Consider the following 11360-nt stretch of genomic DNA (forward strand, 5'->3'; position numbering starts at 1 on the left):
AAAACACACACTGGGGGGGTGGGGGGTGAGGGGGTGTGGGGTGGTGCCAGTCAACAGGTAAGAAGTCCAACTGTTCACACTGTGAGGAAATCCAGTTTAGCCAATGAGAGAGAGAGAGAGAGTTTGGGGGTGGAGGAGAGAGAGGGAGAGAGAGAGAGAGAGAGTGGGCTTGGAGAGACAGAGAGAGATACCTGATCAGCCATCACCTCTGCCAACCATCCCAAGTGAGATGTCATATGTGGTGAGTAAAGGAACTGTCCTGGACGTCCAGTCCAGTTAACTTTTAGATAATTTCAGCCTCAGTTCTACCTGACTGCAACTGCATGAGAGACCCTAGTCAATACCCTCCCTGCTGAGCTCAGTCAATCTACAGAAACGCGTGGGCTAACAAACCATTGCTATTCAGGCATTATGTTTAGGTGTGATTTATCACACAGCAGTAGATAACCAGGACATACATTGTCCTGTCTCCCATCCTTTTTCCTATACTATTTTTTCTTGAATCTTATTTCTGCTACAGTTTGAATCTGGCTACTCTTGTGAGCTAGCCTGGGAATCTAAACACTAGTTAGAACATCAAGGCTGGGATTGTGTGCCAAAGAGATTGGCAAGGAGAGTGATGAAGGAGACTGCAACATAATTAGATATTTCTCTTTAGGCTTAGGAAACACTTATGAGAAACTCAATACTGCTCTTCCTCGGAGCTTCTCAGAGGCTGGCATTGGAGGATACATCTGTCAGTAAGTTCCTAAGTTACGTGTTCAAAGAGAAGTGCCTCTATTAGAAATTCTATCCAATCATGTGCACCATTTTAATTAAAGGTTCTTTTTAAAAATTCTCAACAGATATATAATTGTATTTATAGTATGGAAGACAAATTAGAATCTTTTTCAAGATAAAAATAGTGTCTTTGAAATTGCTCACATTTCTAGAGAATAATGGTGCTATGATCAGTAGTTTCTGTTGCATTAGCTTCTCCTTTCCAACTAGGCAAATCAATAAACTTTATAGTGTTTGTTTTTCACCTTTTATTGCCACCATTTATTCAAGTGCAGACTTGCCATTGTAACTCGTACTTCAATTCTGGATAGGCAGTCATATATTTGCTTTGTTATATTGATAAGTTGTTTTGTTTGTTTGTTTGTTTGTTTGTTTGTTTTTGAGATGGAGTCTCGCTTTGTTGCCCAGGCTGGAGTGCAGTGGTGTGATCTTGGCTCACTGCAACCTCCACCTCCCTGGTTCAAGTGATTCTCCTGCCTCAGCCTCCCGAGTAGCTGGGATTACAGATGCACGCCACCAAGCCCAGCTAATTTTTGTATTTTTAGTAGAGACAGAGTTTCACCGTGTTGACCAGGCTGGTCTTGCGCTCCTGACCTTGTGATCTGCCTGCCTTGGCCTCCCAAAGTGCTGGGATTATAGGCGTGAGCCACCACTCCCGGCCAAGTTCTTTTAAAAAAAAAAAAAAACAAAACGCAACTTGTGCTGGTCCTTTTGTAAAGCAAGAATATTCAAGAGTTTATAGATATAAAAATATCCTCAGCTCTCACTAAAGAAAAATCATCTTCCTATTGTACATTGTAGTCTCATCCTTCAGATGGAAAAACAGATAAAATCCCAGACGTTTCCAGAGAATGGGCTTCATAATGTTCAAGTAGATAGCTGGTATGGATTTTAATTGTCTTCTCCTAAATCATCCTTTATGCAGGGAAAGCCTAACATGTTTGAGTGTTTACTTTTTGTGTGGCATGCAATAGTGCCAAAATGGACTTTGGCATCAGACTGATTTGGTTAGTTTTAGGTGCCTTCTTTTTTTTTTTTTTTTTTTGAGACAGATTCTTGTTCTTGTTGCTCAGGCTAGGTGCAATGGTGTGATCTTGGCTCACTGCAACCTCTACCTCCTGGGTTCAAGAGATTCTCCTGCCTCAGCCTCCTGAGTAGCTGAAATTACAGGCACCCACCACCACACCTGGCTAATTTTTATATTTTTAGTAGGGACAGGATTTCATCATGTTGACCAGGCTGGTCTCAAACTCCTAATCTCAGGTGATCCAACTGCCTTGGCCTCCCCAAGTGCTGGGATTACAGGCATGAGCCACCACGCTCATGCGTGGCCCTAGGCTGTTATTATTTAGTGAGTGACCTTGGGTATGGGACCTACCTTTTATAGCCTCAAATTTCTCATATGTAAAATGGGGATAACAGAACCTGAAATAGAGTGGTTTTGGTGATTACATGAGATACTGGACCTAAAATGCACACGGCGAATGCATCATAAATGTCAGCAACCCATCACTTACTCAGAACCTTTCTGGAGTAGATTGCTGTTGTATTTTCACTTGTTGATCACTACTTTGAAAAGGTTTAAAGTGTACTTTTTAAAATCTCAATTGGCAGGGTCTTAAGATGACTTGAATCTATCAGGTTGTACCTGAAAAATCTGGGGTATCCTTCCTCATCTAATTCTCCAGTTTTTCTCTCCTCAAATTCATCTGTCAGAAGCACAACTTTAAGAACACCACTTCTCTGCTCAGAAATTTTCTTTTTCTTTTTTTTTTTTTTTTTTTTTTTGAGACGGAGTCTCGCCCGGTCGCCCGGGCTGGAGTACAGTGGCGCGATCTCAGCTCACTGCAAGCTCCGCCTCCCAGATTTACGCCATTCTCCTGCCTCAGCCTCCCGAGTAACTGGGACTACAGGCGCCCGCCACATGGCTCGGCTAGTTTTTTTGTATTTTTTTTTTAGTAGAGACGGAGTTTCACCGTGTTAGCCAGGATGGTCTCGATCTCCTGACCTCGTGATCCGCCCGTCTCGGCCTCCCAAAGTGCTGGGATTACAGGCTTGAGCCACCGCGCTCGGCCTCAGAAATTTTCAGTGGCAACTTGGAGATGACCTCAGGCATGTGCAAACCTCTTAGCTTCACATTCAAAAGGCCTTCTACAATTGGGCCTCTGGGTCTACCCTTCTAGATTTATCACATTCCCTCTGCTCCTACCAAATGAGGTCAGTTGTATGCTCTTCCCAATACATAGCTGCATTTTTCCCCCCTGACTTTACTCCCATTGTTCACTCTGCCTGAAATGTGTATCCTCTTCTATTTTACCTCCCCAGACTCTACTCATTCATCAAACAAGACCTTATTCAACAATTGCCTCCTCTACAAAGCCTTCTGTTACCTTTCCTTGTGGAATCATCTCTTTCCTCTAAGTGTCTAGAACATATTGTTTACACTTCAATTATGCAACAATCACAACCTGCCTTTCTTATTAATATGCAAGCTTTATGAAAGCAGGGATCGTTTTTTATCCAATTTTTGTTTGCCACAGTAGTTAGTACAGTTAAATCAGTGCTTCCCAAACTATCTTTGAAAAGGAACCAACTTTGAAAAAAAAAAGCAATCTGTTGCAGACTGAGATGTTTGTAAAACACAATAAAAATGAATGATTAGAAAAAAATTAAAATACAGGGTAAAATACAAAAAAAATACTTTCCTTTTTTTTTTCTTTTTCTTTTTCGAGATGGAATTTCATTCTTGTTGCCCAGGCTGGAATGCAATGGTGCAATCTTGGCTCACTGCAACCTCTGCCTCCCAGGTTCAAGCGATTCTGCTGCCTCAGTCTCCTGAGTAGCTGGGATTACAGGCATGCACCACCATACTCGGTGAATTTTTGTATTTTTTGTTTTTTTTTTTTTGAGACGGAGTTTTGCTCTTGTTGCCCAAGCTGGAGTGCAATGGCGTGATCTCGGCTCACTGCAACCTCCACCTCCCAGGTTCATGCGATTCTCTTGCCTCAGCCTTCCCAAGTAGCTGGGATTATAGGCATGGGCCACTCAGCCTGGCTAATTTTGTATTTTTAGTAGAGATGGGGTTTCTCCGTGTGGGTCAGGCTGGTCTCGAACTTCTGACCTCAGGTGATCCGCCTACCTTGGCCTCCCAAAGTGCTGGGATTACAGGCGTGAGCCACTGCGCCCGGCCGAATTTTTGTATTTTTGTAGAGACAGGGTTTTGCCATGTTGGCCAGGCTAGTCTTGAACTCCTGACCTCAGGTGATCCACCTGCCTCAGCCTCCCAAAGTGCTGGGATTACAGGTGTGAGACACTGCACCTGGCCTCCAAATGTCTCTTTATGATAGTCTACAGACATATTTATTCTCTCAAAGTCCTGTATATATATGTAGACACTTACTTCCTGTACTCTTCTCATTTCCCACTGCTAAAAACAGTTCATAGATGGGCACAGGTTGATGGGCCACATATTGAGTAACCTGACATTACCTACTGCTATGTAAACATGTTGGTTTATTAAGTAAATCCATGGGCCAGAGAAATATTTTATAACAGTTTTTTTCAATCATTGTTTGTTTCAGTGTCCATTTTTAAAAAATATAGGATAATTAATTATTAATAAACTGTCATGAAATTTGCTCACATTGGCTTGCTGATTTTTGAATCTTATTTTGATGCATTTAAACAAACCAACAAATCCAAATATGATTTTCTTTGTAAAAGTAAAAAGGCTGACTGGGGCTGGGTGGAGTAGCTCATGCCTGTAATCCCAGTATTTTGTGGGGCTGGGGTGGGCAGATCACTTGAGCCTAGGAGCTCGAGACTAGCCTGACCAACATGAAACCCCATCTCTACTAAAAATACAAAAATTAACTGGGTGTGGTGACACACGCCTGTAGTCCCAGCCACTCAGGAGACTGAGGTGGGAGGATCAACTGAGCCCAGGAGGCAGAGGTTGCAGTGAGTCGAGATCATGCCACTGCACTCCAGTCTGGATGACACAGTGAGTCCTGTCTCAAAAACAGTAACAATAACAAAAAACACCCCAGCAAGGTTGATGGGAAACTTGCTCCTTGCCAGAAGTTCAGAGAGTTTCCCTATTGAAGAAAAAAATGAAAACTCATTAGTAGGCTTAGTGTTCTGCCTTAAATAATATTATTTCCAAAAAAAATCCAAATCAAAGAGATATACATCATACAATTTACATGGTTAGTCAGAAATTACACTGAAAGTTCATTAAATCACATCTAGGGAATTTAAGTGAACTCAAGTAAGTAAATTAACTGCTGAGTTAATTAAGTTGTTAATTAGTTAATTAACTGTTATAGTTTTAAGTGATGCCATTAATGAACTGACATAAATTTCAGTTTTACTTTCCTATATTTAGAAGGCCTTCATGGAACTGTAAAAGCTGGAGGGCCTAATTCTTTTCACAGAGTTTCAAACCAAATACTAATATATTTATAATAAGATTTTTATTATTTAGGGTTGAAGGCATTTTAAAGCAATTCGTCTAATTGCCTTTTTTTCTTTTTAAATCAGAGTGTGCTCTTCCTTTTCCTTTTTTTTTTTTTTTTTTTTTGAGCTAGAGTTTCACTCTTGTTGCCTAAGCTGAAGTGCAATAGTTCGATCTTGGCTCACTGCAACCTCAACCTCCTGGGTTCAAGCGATTCTCCTGCCTCAGCCTCCCTAGTAGCTGGGATTACAGGCATGTGCCACCACACCCGGCTAATTTTTTGTATTTTTAGTAGAAACGGGGTTTCACCATGTTAGCCAGGCTGATCTTGAACTCCTGACCTCAGGTGATCCGCCCATCTTGGCCTCCTGAAGTGCTGGGATTACAGGCGTGAGCCACTGCACCCGGCCTCTTCATTTACTTTTAAAAATATAAAATAGAATATGTAAGTGAAATAAACATGCAAATATTCATAATGTATAGCCAGTTTGATATATACCACCACTTCTGTTTGTGTATTCTTTTTAGCCATGAAGGTTTTGGAAAGGTAGACTGCAGTTATTTGCTATGAAACAAATCATCTTAAAACCTAATGGCTTGAAATAATAGCAATGATTTACTTGGTCTATGGATCTGCAAGTTGGGCAGGCTGGGTGGAGACAGCTCATCTGTCTTGACAGGGACTAGGTGATCCACTTCTAAGATCGTTCCCTCACATGGCTCTTGGCCAGGAGCTCAGCCAGGGCTGTCTCTTGGGGCCTTGTTTCCTCTCCTGATGGCTCTTTCTATGGGCTGCTTGTGCTTCATCACAGCATAGCAGCAGGCTTCTAAGAGTGAGTTCTTAGGAGGTCTGGACAGAAGCTGACAGGCTTTTTATGACCTAGCTTCATAAATCACCTCTGCAAAGTTACATTGGTGAAGCAAGTCACCAAAGCCTGCCAAGATTCAAGGGGAAGGAAATGACTCCACTTCCCAGTGGGAGAAATAACAAACATCTAAAGGAGTAATTCAGTTTGGTAAGTTAAGGAAGACTTGTAAACTCACATAGTATGCTCTGATACTGAAAAAGAGGGAGTTTTTTTTGAGACACAGTTTTGCTCTTGTTGCCTAGGCTGGAGTGCAGTGGCACAATCTCGGCTCACTGCAACTTCCACCTTCTGGGTTCAAGCAATTCTCCTGCCTCAGCCTCCTGTGTAGCTGGGCTTACAGCGCCTGCCACCACACCCAGATAATTTTTTGTATTTTTAGTAGAGACAGGGTTTCAGTATCTTGGCCAAGCTGGTCTCAAACTCGTGGCCTCAAGTGGTCCACCCACCTTGGCCTCCCAAAGTCCTGGGATTACAAGCGTCAACCACTGCGTCCAACCAAGAGGGAGATTTATAATCTTTTCTTAGTTACGGCTGCCCCCCAATGAGCTGAACATTAGAGTAATGCCACGAGCAGATAATGTAGTAGAAGATAAACTGGATTTGGACAGAAGATCTGGATTTACACTGAAGTTCTATTGTACTATTTGAGAGGTTTTTGAGAAAGGCATTTAACCTGTCTAAGATTCTGTTTTCTGATGTTTAAAATGATAATAATACCTGACCTATTTCTGTACATGCCAGAGTCTTTGAGTTCAAATAAATTACTGTATGGAAAAGTATATTTTAGATTAAAAAAACAAATTACATAATGTATGACTGGTATTCTTAGTACTAGAATATGCCCATTGTACTCTCTTCTTCATACTTGTCTGTTGTTACATTGTTACATTCATTTATATTGCATCTTTATTCATTTGTGTACATAAGTAACCCCAAATTCTTGAACTACTGTGTTCACTGGGAATCACGACTCTGACCTCAGACAATTTGCTTATACATTGGGAGGATGGAACCAGGAATTTAGGAGACAGAGCATTTCCCCACTGCTGGAAGTTCAGACTTTGGGAGGAGGTGGGTTTGCGGAGGCAGAGATACATAACTGATGTTGAGATGGTACCTGTGAAAGAGGGGTGATTGGGGGCCAACTGAATTTCTGCATCCATCATGCTTTAAATCTGAGAGTCTGAGCCATGGTGCTAAAGGGTGTCAGAGGTTGTTAAGTGTTTGACATTGTTAGTGGTGGTCATGGGTATGGTCCAACAATGGAAGCCAAAAATGATCTCGCCTGGTCCCAGTGAGGTCTTGTCATTAGTGAGCAATGCCAGCCAATAGAGCATCCGAAAGAAGCATTAGAGATGATGGGAACAGAGGAAGGAATTGATTACATGTAACCTAATGAATTATAGTTGGAGATGCTTGGTGAATAGGACTTTGATGCCCAAAAAGTAAAAGCAAGGCAATCCAGTGCCTCCCATGAAGGTTAAAAAGAAAGTGGAGTATCCAGGACAACCGCTGGGAAGGAAGGGGCCTTGTGGGCTGGGGCTTGTTCAAGTGTAACTTAGTAGAAGTAAGGAAGCTATGAACTTTCTTCCATAATCTCTCTAGGCCTTCCTTGTACCCGTTAATCAGTGTCATACACCTCATCTCCCTTTGTAGGTGTGAAATCTTTGAGGGCATTTCCATCCTCTAACAAAGTCAGGGTTTGTTAAGTGTTTGGTGAATTGTATTTCCAAATGAGTCTAAGATACACTGTTGCAACTGTTGTATTGGATTCTGGAGAAGAGAGAACTTTTTGCACCCTTGTAAAAAGCATTGACTGCCTCGAAGATTGTGAAAAAGAAACTGGAGGCAAGCCATCCTGGGCAGTCAGTCAGCTGCTTTTAGCTGCCGGCCTAGTGCAGCTTGTGCTCTCAGGTGCAACTGATTGGCAAAACTTGGTAATAGGACCTTGACCAATATTTCTAAAAGCTCACAACTACAGAGTTGAGTATGCACAGTATGTACTTTGTAGAAGCAGAATTCTGCTCATGGTAGCAACATCCATGTGAGCTTGAACTGGCACCCGATATAAATGTCCTGGCTAGTGTGTGGCTCGAAATGAAGATACGGAGTGAATGAAACAAGTGTTCCACACGGTGTCTAAAACATAGTTGTAGGCTGGGTGTGGTGGCTCAAGCCTGTAATCCCAGCACTTTGGGAGGCCGAGACGGGCGGATCATGAGGTCAGGAGATCGAGACCATCCTGGCTAACATGGTGAAACCCCATTTCTACTAAAAAATACAAAAAAAAACTAGCCGGGCGAGGTGGCCGGTGCCTGTAGTCCCAGCTACTCGGGAGGCTGAGGCAGGAGAATGGTGTGAACCCGGGAGGCGGAGCTTGCAGTGAGCTGAGATCCGGCCATTGCACTCCAGCCCGGGTGACAGAGCGAGACTCCGTCTCAAAAAAAAAAAAAAAAACATAGTTGTAACAACTGAAGAGCACTTTTGCAAAGCAAAAGATCAATAGATCTTTGCAATATACAGAAATTCCCGGTTATCTGGACCAGTCAGGAAATAAGGTGTGTATCAAATATTTCGGTTTTTAGAATATCCTGCTAAGATTTAAAAAATTTTATTTTCTTTTTCTTTTCTTTTTTTTTTTTGGAGACAGGGTTTCCCTTTGTCACCCAGGCTGGAGTGCAGTGGTGTGATCATGGCTCACTGCAGTCTTGACCTCCCCAGGCTCAGGTGATTCTCCCACCTCAGATTCCTTAGTAGCTGGGACCACAGACATGTGCCACCATGTCCAGCTAATTTTTGTATTTTTTGTAGAGACGGGGTTTCACCATGCTGCCCAGACTGGTTTTGAACTCCTAGGCTCAAGCGATCCTCCTCCTTCACCCTCCCAAGGTGCTGGGAATATAGGCATGAGCCACCATGACTGGCCAGACTGAATTTTATGGGAAACACTGTTGATTGTCTACTCTACTCACTATCCAGTCTTTCCCTCTTTCTCAGTAACAAGAACTCAAAATTGTTGAATCTGGTGCCTAGCTATCAAATGATGTCTTTAGATATTCTTACAGATAAGAGCACCAGTGATAAAGTATGTAGAGGTCACTAGCTGGGGCTTTCCAGTAAAGTTTTTCTAAGGGGCCTGAATTGACTGGGAAGCACATGGTTTGTGGCCTTCTCTTATTGTCATCCTGCATTGAATGCTACTGTAATAGTTGGAGCTGCAGCAGCCATCTTGAGACCATGAGGCAAACTTGAGGATGGAAGTCATAAAGTAAGGCTGTTGGACAGAAAGAAAGAGACTGCATCCCAGATGAACCTGGAGTTGCTATTCTAGCCCCAGACTGCTTATCTCTATGACGAAAAAAAAAAAACAAATATATCTCTTGTCTTAACCACTGTTATTTTTGGTTTCTGTTACTAGTTGCCAAGATCAATATTTTCTTTAGGGTATTACATGTAACAAAGTTATCTCAACACTATGGAGATCACAAACTTACTTTAATTTGTATATATTTTAACCTCTCCTTGTTTCAGATTTGACAAAAGGTAAATTACAAGAGTTCTTATGGAAGAATATAAGTTTAAAATGATGTCAAAAGACTCCCTGCAAAAAAAGTGAAGACACCAGAAAGGATGATCTGAACATACTTTAATTTTTTGTTCCTCTTCATTTTATAATTCCAAGTCATAGCAGGATCTTTTTGTTTCGTTTTGTTTTTCAGACAGGGTCCTACTCTGTCATCCAGGCAGGAGTACAGTAATGCAATCATGGCTCACTACAACCTCAACCTCCCTGGGCTCAGGTGATCCTCCCACCTCAGCCTCCTGAGTAGGTGGGACTACAGGCACACACCACCATGCCTGGACCACCTTGCCTAGCTAATTTTTGTATTTTTTGTAGAGATGGGGTTTTGCCATGTTGCCCAGGCTGGTCTCGAACTCCTGGACTCAAGTAATCTGCCTACTTCCCCCTCCCAATGTTCTGAGATTATAGGTGTGAGCCACTGTGCCCAGCCTACATTAAGAACTTTAATGCCTTACAGACATATTAGGAACATCGTACATGGAAATTTAGGCTAAAAATCTCATTTAATTGAGTGTCACCAGAGTGGGCTCTGTGTAGTATAACCAAAACTCTGCTAACTGGCCATCACTTGTCTGGCTCTTGAGAGTAACTAATGCTCTCCAGTTCTCCATAAAACCCTTTGCAGCTGGTTGGGTAGCATATATCCAGTAATCAGTTGTGTTTCTGCCCAAATCTCTTCATACAAATTATACTTGTTACGTAATTATATAATTTGATGAAATGTGTGGTTTGGTAACTTTATGAGGGGGAAGAAAAGGATTATTTCTATGAAACCTAAGTTGAATGCTTGGAAAATTATATATAAATTTCTCATAAGTTTTGCTTTTGGATGAGGTGTGGGGAAGCCAATAGTACTGGGAATCTGTTAAGATACTGCCAGCAGATTGCTTCGGAAGGATCTTTAAAAGATAGTGCATTTTGGCTGGGCATGGTAGCTCACGCCTGTAATCCCAGCACTTTGGGAGGCCAAAGTGAGAGGATCACTTGAGTCCAGGAGTTTGAGACCAGCCTGGGTAACACAGGGAGACCCTCTCTCTACAAAAAATAAGAATTAGCCAAACATGGTGGCCTACACCCATAGTCCCAGCTACTCAGGAAGCCGAGGTGGGAGTGTCACTTGAGTCCAGGAGGTCGAGGCTGTAGTGGGGCATGATCACATCACTGCACTCCAGCCAGTGTGACAGAGTGAGACCCTGTCTGAAAGAAAGAAAGAAAGAAAGAAAGAAAGAAAGAAAGAAAGAGAAAGGAAGGAAGGAAGGAAGGAAGGAAGGAAGGAAGGAAGGAAGGAAGGAAGACAAAAAGGTGCATTTTGAGTCTGGTGTGAAAAAATCCATGGGAAACTCCAAATGAGTGGACCCAGAAGCAAAGGGACTTAGCCCTTCTTCTAAAATCGATTAATTCCTAAGTATGTAAGTGTTTTAATTGAAAATGAAATGTTTAAGATGTATGTACTTGTTAGTAATACTTCATTCTGTCAGGCAGTTTAAGTTCGTCATTCCATTAGGATGGATAAGAGTGCTTTTGCTGTGTATACAGAATTCACACTTAGTACAGGTGTGTTAAATAAAGGAATGGAAAGCTAAGGGCATTAAGCAGTGATTTAATGGACCAGGTAGCATTCCTACTACTGTGCTATCCTGTGCCACTGGGGGGCAGGTGTTACTAATCTATC

Source organism: Trachypithecus francoisi, unplaced genomic scaffold (genome assembly GCF_009764315.1).
Source record: "Trachypithecus francoisi isolate TF-2019V2 unplaced genomic scaffold, Tfra_2.0 Lachesis_group16, whole genome shotgun sequence".
NCBI lineage: Eukaryota > Metazoa > Chordata > Mammalia > Primates > Cercopithecidae > Trachypithecus > Trachypithecus francoisi.